Source organism: Sorex fumeus, unplaced genomic scaffold (assembly GCF_029834395.1).
Source record: "Sorex fumeus unplaced genomic scaffold, SorFum_2.1 ptg000050l, whole genome shotgun sequence".
NCBI classification, from domain to species: Eukaryota; Metazoa; Chordata; class Mammalia; order Eulipotyphla; family Soricidae; genus Sorex; species Sorex fumeus.
This window is the reverse complement of record NW_026606107.1, coordinates 19,192,021-19,206,196: the sequence shown is the minus strand read 5'-3', so window position 1 is coordinate 19,206,196 and position 14,176 is coordinate 19,192,021.

The window sequence follows — 14,176 nt, the reverse complement described above, 5'->3', positions numbered from 1 at the left end:
CCAGTCATCTGTTCTCAGGTTGTTTCAAGTTTCTGGCTATTGTGAATCATGCTGCAATGAACATAGGAGTGCAGATACCCTTTCTACATTGTGTTTTAGGGTTTGTAGGCCATATTCCCAGTATTATAGATTCCCACCAGCAGTGAATGAAAGTCCCTTTATCCAGGCATCTGTTCCAACACTGGTTGTTCTTGTGCCAATCTCTGTGGTGTGAGGTGATATCTCATTGGTGTTTTAATTTGCATCTCCCTGATGATTAATGCTGTAGAGCATTTTTGTATTTTGGCCATTTGTATTTATTCTTTGAAGAAGTTTCTATTCATCTATTCTCCCCATTTTTAATGGGGTTGAATGCCTTTTTCTTTTAAAGTGCTAGCAGTGCCTTATATATCTTAGATATTAACCCCTTGTCCAATGAGTAAGTAACTTCTCCCATTCTGTGGGCTGTTTTTCCCGGGTTATATTTTCCTTTGAGGTACAGAAACTTCTTAGTTTCATGTAGCCCCCTTTGTTAATCTTTGCCTTGCATATTCTTGGTGAGTGGTGTTTTGTCCTTGAAGATTTCTTTAGTTTCTTTCTATGCCATGGAGACTTCTGCATACATTTTCCTCTATGTATCTTCAGAATTAAGGTCTGATATCAGGTCTTAAATCCATTTTTATTTATTTTTGTGCATGGTGTTAGAGAGAGTTCTATGTTCTTTTTTTGCACGTAGCTCACCAGTTTTCCCAGCACCACTTGTTGAAGAGGCTTTCTTTGCTCTACTTTATGTTCTTTGCTCCTTTTTCAAAGGCTAACTGATAATATACCTTAAGGCCTGTCCCAGGATATTCCCTTGATCTGAATGTCTGTTTTTATTTCAATAACATACTGCTTTAATTAATACTGTCTCATTTTCTTTTTCTTTTTTTAGAGATGCTTCTCTATATTTTTTTATATTTTTTATTTATTTATTTTTTTAATTTTTATTAATGAGACATCATGAGGTACAGTTGTAGACTTACAAATTTTGTGCCTGGGTTTCAATTATACAATGATCAAATACCCATCCCTCCACCAGTGCCCATTTCCCACCACCACGGATCCCAGTATCCCTCCCACCCCCCATCCCCCCATCCCACCCTGCCTCTGTGGCTGGGCATTCCCTTAACAAGAGAAAAATAAACAAAAAATGGCAGTCTCCCAATCCACATTTGCAAACCTCGCATTGCGTACTGTGCCCACATTCACCCCCTGGTGACTTGTTCTGTGGCTAAAACACCATTTCCTTCTTCAGCACTCCCTTATTACAACACAGTTTACTGAGCTACATTGCATGCCTGAGTGACCATCACATCTTAACAATTAAGGGGCACTGGTGAAGTATTACACCTGACATTATGGACATTAACATTGGTTACAGCCTAGGCCTGTTCTAACTTGAGGTTACAGGCCTTACACCACGCAGCCTCTAGGGCTACAAGATGATTCCCAGGTCTGCATAAGGATAGCAGTATAGTTGCTGCCAAGCACTGGCAAACAAAAATACCCTAATAGTTATGTGGGTCTGCTTGATGCTGCAGTTGCTATTGGGCATTCATGATTGTGACTATGATCAGTGTGATAGTCACTGTCAAACACCAATTGTAACTTCTGGTAAGCAGCCCATGTTTGCCAGATACTGGTACTGTTGCTGCTGCATTACATTTGTGATTACAAATTACCAGCAGTTGTTTGGAGTGACACAAACTCAAAGCAATAATCTCTGTCTGGAAATAGCATGACACCCAAGTGCGCAGAATGAGATTGTCACCCTACCTCCAATCACAATAAAGAAGCAAAGAAACACACCTGCTTTGGGACAGGAATGGTAGTAGTGGGTAGAATACTTGCCTTGCAAATGGCCAATCCAGGTTTTATCCTTAGCACCCCATATGATCCTTGGAGCTTGCCAAAAGTTATCACTGTGCATAGAATCAGGAGTAAGCCATGAGCACAAGACACTGGGTATGGCCAAAACAAAAATGAAATATACCTGCTTTGATGAAGACAAAAGTCCGGAAAGGACCCACAAGATCATCAAAGATTTTTAAAGCCATGATAAATATTTCAATTCAGTGTCAGAATTGAGGAAATTACTATAAGAAAAAAACAAGAAAAGAGAAAATCCAATCAGAAATTACTTAGTTAAATAATATAGTAGTTGAAGTTAAAAAAAAGAACCACAATTGCTAGTAAGGAGACTGTAACAAAAGACTCCCCTTGCTAACAAAACTCAAGTCCAGATGGGCTTACTAATAAACTCTACAAATCTTTCAAGGAGGACCTACAATTACCCTTCTCAAGCTCTTCTACAAAATTGACATATTAGAAATTCATCCAGTTTTTATAAGGACAATATTATTTTAAAAGTAGATTTCATTATCACACTATGATTTACCAAGTTTTTCATAGTCTAGTTGTTTTAGGCATTTAATGTTCCAAAACCAGTTCCACTGCCAGTGTGATCACCCTTCCGCCAATGTTCCAGTTTACCACTCACCACCGAAGCCTGCTCCCTAAGCATGTACAAACATATTTACTTCATATTGCTTGTTACAACACAAAGGCAAGTCCAATTATCATTAATAGATCAATGAAAGTCAATTTTTGATAAATTGTTATTTCTCACCATGATATTACTAAGATCACTGTGGATTTACTGGGCTGATTAGTGTTCATTGAACCTTCTGTGTTATTGTTTTGCTCATTGAGCTTGATGGTCTTCTATGTAACTTCCACATCATATTTGCTGTGGTCATACTGGGATGACAGTATTATGAAATGTGGACGTGTCACACAGCCACATATGCGTGCTCCAGGAGCTATGAAGCAGGAACTATTTGGTGGCTTGGCAACTTGATGAGATTGAATTGTGGAGCTGGACCTTTTCTATATCAGAGAAAGTTGAGTGTAGCTAGAGGCTATTTAGTACTTTCAGGCAGAAAGGGGAATCTGCCTGAACCTATTCTGTGAAGGCTGTAGAGTTTTCAGCCCAGACCAGTCTACCTGAAAAGATTTATCATATTCTTTTATAGATTAGTTGTGGAATTAAGCCATCTCTATGCTGGAAGATGTCTGGGCAGGGGGTACAGGGCTTTCCATAGCCCTTTGAGTGGAGGACTGGTATGGGATAATCTGTCTGCTCCCATTCCAAGAAGTCTCCTAATTTTTCAGTCCCACCTAGGAAGATTCAGTCGTTTATTGTTCATTTGGAGCTAGACTGTTTGTGTGAGGAAAACAATACGTTAATACCAAAAGTAGACCGATATCACTAGGAAAGAAAACTACAGAACAATATATATATAAACATAGATAAAAAGATCCTCAATAAAACTTTAGTTAACTAAATTCAGAAATATATTAAGGACCACACCGTAATCAAATGCTATCTAAAGAGTCGAGACTTCTTCAATATCCACCTATTAATGCATTTGATTCACCACATCAACAAAATAAAAAATTAAAGTCCTATGATCATATCAATAGAAGCAGAAATTTTTTTTACAAAACTCAACACTCATCTGTGAGTTTTAAAAAAACTGTCAAAAGGGGGTATGGTGCCACCAGCAGGTCAATCTTTACCTGTGAGGCGAGTGCATCAGCAGCCTGATGGCACTGTCAGACTTTCAGATACCCCAAAATTGCTGCTGTGCCTTTGGCCAGACCCCAAAAAACTTGGGGCAAAGTTTACCAAGAAAGTAAATGGCCAAAAGTTGGGTATGTGGGAGACACACCCACAACCACCTCCGGCCCAGCTATATAATTGGAGGCATGACCTCTCTGGTTCCTAATCGAACTGCTTAATGGCTATGATCCCAGAGACTCAGAAACGAATCTCGGAACTCAAAGGCTTTTGGCAGAAATGCGTCCTGTTCCTGTAGTAGGTTACTGGCGCTGGGCCACTCCAGGTGGGAATAGGTTTCGTGCCTTGGCCTGTTCCCCCTGGCGGCCCGGTGACCGCCATCCTCCAGAGGCCACAGAACAGTCAGGTTTGGGCCTGCAGTGAGAGACACGAGGGGCCTCACAGATGGGGGTGGAACCAGCCCTTTCCTCCCCATTCCAATGAGACCCCAAGTCGCCGCCTACAAATGGCCTCTCTGGCTCCTGATCAAGCTGCTTAACGGCCAGGATCCCAGAGACTCAGAAAGAAATCTCGAAACCCAGTGGCTTTTGGCAGAAATGCATCTGGACCGCATACAAGGTGGCCGCTGCCTCAGAGTTTATTGGAAAGCCAGGTATGAGCCAGCAGTGACGGCTGATGGGGCAACTGCAGTCTCATGGGAAGGAAGGCGGCACTGGCTTGTCCTTCATGCCCTACCGAGGTCACAAGTTGCCCCCACGAGTGGCTCTCCAGCACAGCAATAACACCAGATGCACAGAAACCAATCTCATAATTATATGGCTCTTCGCAGAAATCCAAAATCGCAAGGCCGCTATTGTGGCCACACAAGATTATATGATTCTCATAACCAGCTATAGAAAACAAAGTATTTCACAATGCCTTTTCAGCAATTCTGATTGTTGGGGGGGAGGGGGAAATTCTAAACAATAATGGCGCATCTTTTGTCGAAATAATGAATGTAATCAATGTAGAGAAGAGTGAAGTGGAAATCATCTGCCTCACAAGCATTGGGAGGGGTGGGAGGGGGTTATATTAGGGTTCTTGGTGGTAAAAATGAGTACTGGTGAAGGGAGAGGTGTTTGATCATTGTATGACCAAGACGTAAACCTGAAAGCTTAGTAACTTTTCCCACAGTTATTCAATAAATAAATATAAGAAGAAAAAATAAATAAAATTATGAAAGAAAAAAATTAAGGTGGAGTTCATGCCCAATTCAATCAGCTAATCAGTGACTGAATAAATAGCATTACTCCTATATAAAAAAAACTGTCTCGATCTCAGACTACAGTGCTCAGACCAGATAGTCTTTCCTCTCCCTAGCAGGGTCCTAGTCTTGTCGTTAGTTTTGGATCATGACAACATTTGTCTATGATCAAGCTCTTAACTTATAGTTAAGAATTGTGGCACTTTGACCTGGCCCATTTTGATGCCAGGGTAGCTAGCTCACAGCTTACTCTGGGTCCATTCAGTCCCTCGTCGGGACCCTGCTTTTGGGGTGTTAGGAACTAAGGGCAACTGAGGCTTAAGTTGAGAAAGCAGATGCCCGGGAGTGAATAATATTCAAAGCCAATTAAATCCTAAGTTACAAAGCATAATATTAATTGTCTTCCTGTATCTATACAAAAAGGACATTGCTTTAAAGTAAACTATTCATAAGGAGAGGAGAAAGGCAATATTAACTTGCAATACAAGTTCAGTGTCCTAGAAGGATCTGACCTTACAAATTAACAGAGTATGATTAGGGGGAAAAGCTGATTAACTGGTTGGGGAGGAGAGCATAGTGAAATGGTTACAGATAAACAAAGGAATAGGAGTGACTCGGGAGCACTGTGATAGGTGTAACCTGATCAACATAAGCTCCTTGTGGCAAGGGAGAAAGGACAAATCAATTGTTATCCTACAGTTTGTATTCAGGAGATCTAGATTCAATCCTTGATACCACATGGTTTTCCAAGTATTGATAGATGTGACCCTGAGCACAGAGCTGGTAATAATCTGTGAACACTGTCAAATGTAGTCTCCCCCCAAATAGTTAAGTTGTGGTTAACCAATTTAACAAAGGAGGTGAGGCCAGAGAAATAGTACAGGGCTTGGGTAAAGCTCTTGCCTTGCACATGACTAACTCAAGCTCAATCCCTGGCACAATCAGAAGTAACCACTAAGCATAGAGCCAGAAATAGACCTAAGAACAGAGCCAGAGTAACCCCTGAGCACTGCCATGTGTGACCCAAACACCCCCACCCCACGAAAGAAAACTATAAGTCACTATGAAAAGAAATAGACTAGAGGGATAGCATAGGGGTTAGGGCACATGATTTGCATGTGGCAGACCTTGGGTTGATTCTCAGAAACATATAGCCCCATAAACATTGCTGGGTGTAGCCTTGGAGGCCCCCAAACTCCACCTAATAACCTGGTAAATCCTCAACACTGCAAGAATTAAGCATCACTACATCCCTGGGCATTTGCATTGAACGACTAGACCAGACTTCATGACCACTGTTTGAGAGCACCCTCCTCAAAAAAAAAAAAGCAAAGTCAATAGGAAAAGATATTAAAAATGAAAAATATTCCATAATAATGGATTGGAATAAATGATATTGTTAAAATAACGATCCAAACCCAAAACACTTTACAGTTTCAATGAAGTGTCTACAATAGAGGTAGGCTGTGGGGGGAGCGTGGGCAGGAGGGAAACTAGGCACATTGGTGGTGGGAAATGTGCACTAATGAAGAAATGAGTGTTGGAACATTGTATGACTGAAACTCAATCATGAACAACTTTGTAACGGTACATCTCGTGATGGTTCAATTTAAAAAAATCCAATGGCATTCTTAAAAAACATAGAATTACTACTAAAATTTCTTTGTTTTTGTTTTATTCTTTGTGCCAAACCTGGCAATGCTCAGGGTTACTCCTGGCTCTGCATTCAGTAGTCAATTCTGGTGGTGATCAGGGGATCATATGGGATGCCGTAAATCAAACCCAGTTTGGCCTTATGCAAGTAAGTGCCTTAGTAAAATTTGTGTGGAATTATAAAACTCCCAAAATTGCTGATAACAATCCTGAGAAAAGGGATGGGATGCATTGCATTCCATTAATTTGAATTATACTATAAAGTTATAGTAATTAAAAAGTGTTGCAATACAATAAAGGCACAGTGATCCCAGAAGTATACCTTTGCTTGTAGGGACAGTTAACTTATGACAAATAGCCAAGAACATAAGTTGGATGAAGGCAAGACTCCAACAAACGACAGAGAGAAACTGGTTGACCACATTAAAAATAAATGGACGCCTATTTTACACCATACCCAAAAATTAATTCAAAGTTAGATTCCTTGTTCCCAAATTCATAAAATGTGTTGAGGAGAACACAGGCAGAACTCTCCATGATATTGACCTGAAAAGTGTTTTTCATGGTTTGACTTCACTAGCAAAAGAAGTAAAAGCAAAAGTAAGCAAGTCAAACCACATCACTTTAAAAAGACACCCTACTGAACCGGAGAAAATATTTGCACGCCACACATCTGACAAAAGACGTATCCAAGATATACAAAGCACTACAAAACTCAACAACAACAAAAAATACAAATTAAAAAATGGGAAGAGCTGAAAAAGAAACTTCACCAAAATAAACACACAGGGTTCAGAGAGATAGTACAAGGGTTAAGGTGCTTACTATGCATACAGCTGACCACAGTTGGATTCCCGGCACCGAATATAATGTCCTGAGCATGCTAGGAGTGATCCCAGATCACAGAGCCAGGAGTAATTCCTAAGCACAGCAGGGTGTGTCCCCAACCTGTCCCTGCTCCCCCCAAAAGGAGATATACAGATGGCCAACAGCCATATAAGAATGCTCATTGTTAGGGAAATGCAAATAAAAATGACATGAGATATTACCTCCGACAACTAGAATGATCTGTATCCAAAAATGGGAAACAAGCAGTATTAGTGGGGTTCAGTGAAAGAGGAACCCTCATCAATGTTGGAATTATAATCTGAATCAGACTTTATATTACTATCAGGAGTTGTCTTAAAATGTTAAAAATATAACTATCATGTTCAAGCACTATCATTCTTTGGCATCCCAATAACACAAAAACACTAATTCTACAAGGCATATATACACTTACACTACTCAGCTATAAGAATAAAATCTTCCTTTTGCTGTAACTTGGATGGATCAAGTTGTTATACTGTTAAGTGAAATAAATCAGAGGAAGAAGGACAAATGCTAGATGTTGTTTTTCACCTAAAGAAACAAATCCAGGGACAAGATAGTGATAAATGAAAACAAACCCTTGAACTCTGACTACAGAACTGAGGTTGCCAGGTGGGAGTGGGGCATCGGTTCATGGGGAAAAAAGGGTAGGAGTGGAAGTGAAGAGAACTAGGAAGAGTTGTGGAAGGATATTGGCAAGTTGGGCACTGGTTTAGTGTATCTAAAGCATCACTGTCACTGTCACTCTCCTCCCTTTGTTCATCAATTCGCTTGAGCGGACCCAGTAACATTGTGAGATTTGTTGTTACTGAGTTTGGCATATCGAATACGTCAGGGGTAGCTTGCCAGGCTTTGCCTTGCAGTTAAGATACTCTCAGTAGCTTGCTGGGCTCTCCAAGAGGGACAGAGGAATCAAACTCGGGTCGGCCCGGTCATCTGCATGCAAGGCAAATGCTCTACCCGCTGTGCTATCGCTCCAGCCCATCTGAAGCATCACTTATCACTTAATCACTTAACTTCCCGTTAGTCGTCGATTTGCTCGAGCAGGCGCCAGTAACGTCTCCATTTGTCCCTGTCGCGTGCTAGTGTAGCCCAATGGCATCTGTTCGCTCCAGGAACATGAAGGGCCTCAAACCGATCGTTCATGATCTTGACGAAGAAGTCTGACCATCTGGTAGGTGGGCGGCCACGCGGTCTTTTGACATCCCGTGGAATCCAGTCGGTAACAGCTCTAGTCCAGCGGTCGTCTTTAAATCTCATTACATGAACAGCCCATCTGATTTTCGACACCTTGGCAAATGAGACAGCGCCCTGATTCTTGATCATCGATGGATGTCAGAACTCCGGATTCTTTCTCTCATTTGAGTGAAACGTGATATTCCAAGCATAGCTCTTTCTATTCTTCTTTGGGAGACCTGAATAGCGTTCTCATCTTGTTTGCATAGGGCCCAGGTCTCTGAGGCATATGTTAATGCAGGAAGAACAGTGGAAGCATAAATATTAATATTACCTGAAGCATAAATATTAATAATATTAATATTAATAAATATTAATATTACCGAAAACTATGTTGCCAGAATAATGATCATAAAAAAGAAATTATCTTGGAAATTACCATAAAAGTAAATTTCATTTAGGTGGCCAGAGAGAGTTACAGAGATTAAGGCACTTAAATGACTTGCTTAAAATTTTTACAGTCAGGGGCCACAGAGACAACCTTGGTCAACCTTGGTTTAATCCCTAGCACACCATATGGTACCCTGAGCATTGCCAAGAATGACCTTTGAGTTCAAAGTCAGATATGGCCCAACCCTCTGCCCTCAAATACCCAATTCAAAAATAAAACTTAGGACTTTTTTTCTGGGTCACACCTGGAAGTGCTTGGCACTACTCCAGGTTTAGTTGTCAGAGGTGATTCCTTATAGTCCCATGGAGGCCATGTGGTAGTGGGGATCAAATAAGGCTTACAGATGCAAAAATGGAGCCATAGCGATAGTACAGCTGGTAGGGTGCTTGTCTTGCATGCAGCCAACCCGAATTTCATCCCAGGCACCACATATGGTCTCCCAAGACCCACAAAGAGTCATCACTAAAAAAAAAAAGAGTCATAACTAAGTGCCTAAGTGCAGAGCCAGGAAGAGTTTACTGAGCAACACTGAGTTTGCCTCCCCTGAAAAAATAAAACTAGCCAAGTGATGTAAAGTATGCATTCCAGCTGAGCAATCTCCCTGACTCCAAAACTAATTTTTATTATCTAATAATTTATTTGTAAAACAATGAATAATGTCCTCCCGTTGTTCATCTATTTGCTCAAGCGGGCCCAATAATGTCTCCATTGTGAGACTTGTTACTGTGTTTGGCATATCGAATACGTCACGGGTAGCTTGCCAGGCTTTGCCGTGCAGGCAAAATACTCTCAATAGTTTGTCAGGCTCTCCGAGAGGGGCGAGAGGGGCAGAGGAATCAAACCCTGCTCGGCCAGGCCAGTGGCTAAACGCCCTACCGCTATTGCTCCAGTCCAATGAATACATTAACATAACAAAATATCTTTATATCCCCCAGATGAATGCAATCTTTCTATGTCTATCCCTCTCTTTCTGACTCATTTCGCTTAGCATGATACTTTCCATATTGTACCACTTGTATGTAAATTTCATGACTTCATCTTTTCTAACAGCTACATAGTACTCCATTGTGTAGATGTACCAAAGTTTCTTTAACCAGTCATCTGTTCTTGGGCATTCAGGTTTCTTCCAGTTTCTGGCTATTGTAAAGAGTGCTGCAATGAACAAACAAGTGCAGATGTCACTTCGACTATACATTTTTGCCTCTCTGGGATATATTCCCAGGAGTGGTATTGCTGGGTCAAATGGGAGCTCAATTTCTAATTTTTTGAGAATCGTCCATACTGTTTTCCAGAAGGGCTGAACCAGTGGACATTCCCACCAACAGTGAAGGAGTGTCCCTTTCTCGCCACATCCACGCCAGCATCGGTTGCTTTTGTTCTTTTGAATGTGGGCCAGTCTCTGAGGTGTGAGATGGTATCTCATTGTGGTTTTGATCTGCATCTCCCTGATGATTAATGATGTAGAGCATTTTCTCATGTGCTTTTTTGCCATTCGGATTTCTTCTTTGAGAAAGTTTCTGTTCATTTCATTGCCCCATTTTTGGATGGGGTTGGATGTTTTCTTCTTGTGGAGTTTAACCAGTATTTTGTATATCCTGGATATCAACCCCTTGTCAGATGTGTATTCGGTGAATATCCTTTCCCATTCTGTAGACTGTCTTTGTATTTTGGTCACTGTTTCTTTGGAGGTGCAGAAGCTTCTTAGTTTAAGATAGTCCCATTTATCTATCTCTGTTTTCACTTGCTCGGCCAGTGGCGTGGCATCTTTGAAGATACCATTAGCTTCAATGGCATGGAGGGTTTTGCCAACTTTATCTTCAATGTACCTTATGGTTTCTGGTCTGATGTTGAGGTCTTTAATCCATTTTGATCTTACTTTTGTACATGGTGTTAGGCAGAGTTCTGAGCCTATTTTTTTGCATGTAGCCGTCCAGTGATGCCAACACAATTTATTAAAGAGGCTTTCCTTACTCCACTTCACATTACTTGCACCTTTATCAAAGATTAGATGAGCATATGATTGAGGAGAGATGTCAGTGTATTCAACCCTGTTCCATTGGTCTGCAGTTCTGCCTTTGTTCCAGTACCATGCTGAGATCAGCACCAGGAGGATTACTCCATAACTTAGAGGCCAGCCGGGTATCCTAGAGGAAAGGGCTGTTCAGATAGAGAAGGGAGCACCAAATAAAGGATGTTTGGAGGATCCTCCCAGGAGGGGAGATGCATGTCGAAAGTAGACTATGGACTGAACATGTTTGCCACTCAATGCCTCTTTTGCAGACCACAACACCCAAAAGGAGAGAGAGAACACAGGGGATTGCCCTGCCACAGAGACAGGGGGGATGGGGGGATGGGGGTGGGAGGGATATTATCCATGGTGGTGGAAAATGGGCACTGGTGGAGGGATGGGTATCTGATCATTGTATAATTGAAACCAAAGCACAAAAAATTGTAAATCTACAACTTTAAAAAAAAATAAAATAAAATAAAGGGAAAAAAAATAACACAGAAAAAAAAAAACATAACAAAATATCTTGCTACAGGGGGTATGGTGCCACCAGCAGGTCAACCTGTACCTGTGAGGTGAGTGCATCAGCAGCCTGATGGTGCCTTCAGACTTCCAGATACCCCCAAATTGCTGCTGTGCCTTTGGCCAGACCCCAAAAACTTGGGGCAAAGTTTACCAAGAAAGTAAACAGCCAAAAGTTGGATATGTGGGAAACACACCCACAAACCACCTGCGGCTTAGCTATATAATTGGAGGCATGGCCTCTCTGGTTCCTGATTGAACTGCTTAATGGCCATGATCCCAGAGACTCAGAAACAAATCTCAAAACCCAGCGGCTTTGGGCAGAAATGCGTCCAGTCCCTGCAGGTTACTGGTGCTGGACCAACCCAGGTGGGAATAGGTTTCGTGCCTTGGCCTGTTTCCCCCGGCGGCCCAGTGGCCGCCATCCTTCAGAAGCCACTGGACAGTCAGATATGGGCCCCCAGTGACGAGACATGCAGGGCCTCACGGGATGGGGATGGAGCTGGTCCTGTCCTCCCCACCCCAATGAGACCCCAAGTCATCGCCCACCAACGGCCTCTCTGGCTCCTGATCAAGCTTCTTAATGGCCATGATCCCAGAGACTCAGAAACAAATCTCAAAACCCAGTGGCATTTTGCAGAAATGCGTCCGAACCCCACAGTACGTTATTGTCGCCGGGCCACCCCAGGGAGGAAGGGTGTTGTCCCTCCGCCTGCTTCCCCTTGGCGGCTTGGTGGCCGTCATCCTCCAGAGGCCATCGGACAGTCAGGCTTGGGCCCACAGTGACGAAACTTGTTGGGCCTCACGGGATGAGGGGGGAGCCGGGCCTGTCCTCCCCACCCCAACATGACCCCAAGTCATCGCCCACGAACGGCCTCTCTGGCCCCTGATCAAGCTGCTCAACGGCCATGATCCCAGAGACTCAGGAGCAAATCTCGAAACCCAGTGGCTTTTGGAAGAAATCCCTCCAGATTTAAGTGTTAAAATTCAGAATTTCAAAATCACATGGCCCTACTGCAGCCATGTGACATCATATGTTATTCATAACCAGCAACAGAACACAAATTGCCTACTGTTGTCTTTTCAGCAGATCTGAGTGTTGGGGTAAAATCTCAATAATGGTGGGTCTGGTGTCGAAATATTGAATGTGATCAAAGTAGAGAGAGAGAGTAATGTGGAAATCATCTGCCCCACAGGTAGGGGGAGGGTGTGGGATGGGGGTATACTGGTGTTTTTGGTGGTGGAGAATGGGCACTGGTGAAGGTACGGGTGTTTCATTGTACAACCGAGACTTAGACCCTAAAGCTTTGTAACTGCTCTCATAGTGATTCAATAAATATAATTATTTTAAAAAATGAAAAAAAATAAGGTGGAATTCATGCACTATTCAATAAGCTAATCAGTGGCTGAATAAATAGCAGCACTCCTACAAAAATAAATAAATAAATAAGTAAAATAAAATAAAATAAAATAAAAGTACAGCAGGCCTCTAGGGGAGGAGAAAGTACCACTGTAGAATGAAGACATTAAGAAGCGACAGACTGGGGCTGGCACAACAGCACAGCAGGTACCGTGTTTGCCTTGCATGCGGCCGACCTGGGTTTGATTCCCAGCATCCCATAGGGTCCCCTGAGCACCGCCAGAGGTAATTCCTGAGTGCAGAGCCAGGAGTAACCCCTGTACATTGCTGGGTGTCACCCAGAAACTTAAAAAAAAAGCGACAGACTGAGTAGCACTACTCCTAGTGGCAGATATAAAGGCTTTATCACTAGTGAGCTGTTTTTGTAATTTTTGCATATACCTGGTAAAATTAAACAGCCTTACACATAAAAAAATCTTGGTGCAAGTAAATATATTTGCAAAAACTTAAGTGAAAAGAGTGGTATTATTTTACACTTTTCCAAACCTCATTGATGTCTGTATAAATAGAAGATAGCTGGATTATTTTTTTCTGCTTTTTGTGTTCAGTCTGCTGTTCTAGGTTTTTTTGTGTGTGTTTTTCCTTTTTTGGTTTTTGGGTCACACCTGGCTGTGCTCAGGGCTAACTCCAGGCTCTATGCTCAGTAAAGCTCTTGCCTTGCACATGACTTGTAATGGACTCTGGGGATGATATGGTGCCAGGGATCGAACACAGTTTGGCTATGTGAAAAGCAAATGCTTTGCCTGCTGTACTGTCACACTGACCCAGCTAGGCAACTCCTTCTGCCTCCCTGCCTTCCTGCCTCCCTCTCTTCCTCCCTTCCTCCCTTCCTTCCTTCCTCTCTCCCTCCCTCCCTCCCTCCCTCCCTCCCTCCCTCCCTCCCTCCCTCCCTTCCTTCATTCGTCACTTGCTCTTTTTTCTCTTATTATCTTTTTCTTTCATCTCTTTTCTTTCTCTTTTTTATTTTTTCTTTCATTTCTTCTTTCTTATGAAGTATAAGGAGGGAATTACATATCTCCTAGATCTCTAATTAGAAAAGACCCTCAAGATCCTTAAACCACACTTTGAAAATCACTGATGTGCATGTTTAACAAGTCCCTTAGTAAATCTTTTCATATTAGGTATCAATGACTGTATTATTTCATGTAAGATGTTGAAAACTCCCATTTATCTCTAGATTTCAGCTCCAATTTGTTCTAGATTAAGTACTCTCTGGCCTTTCAATATGA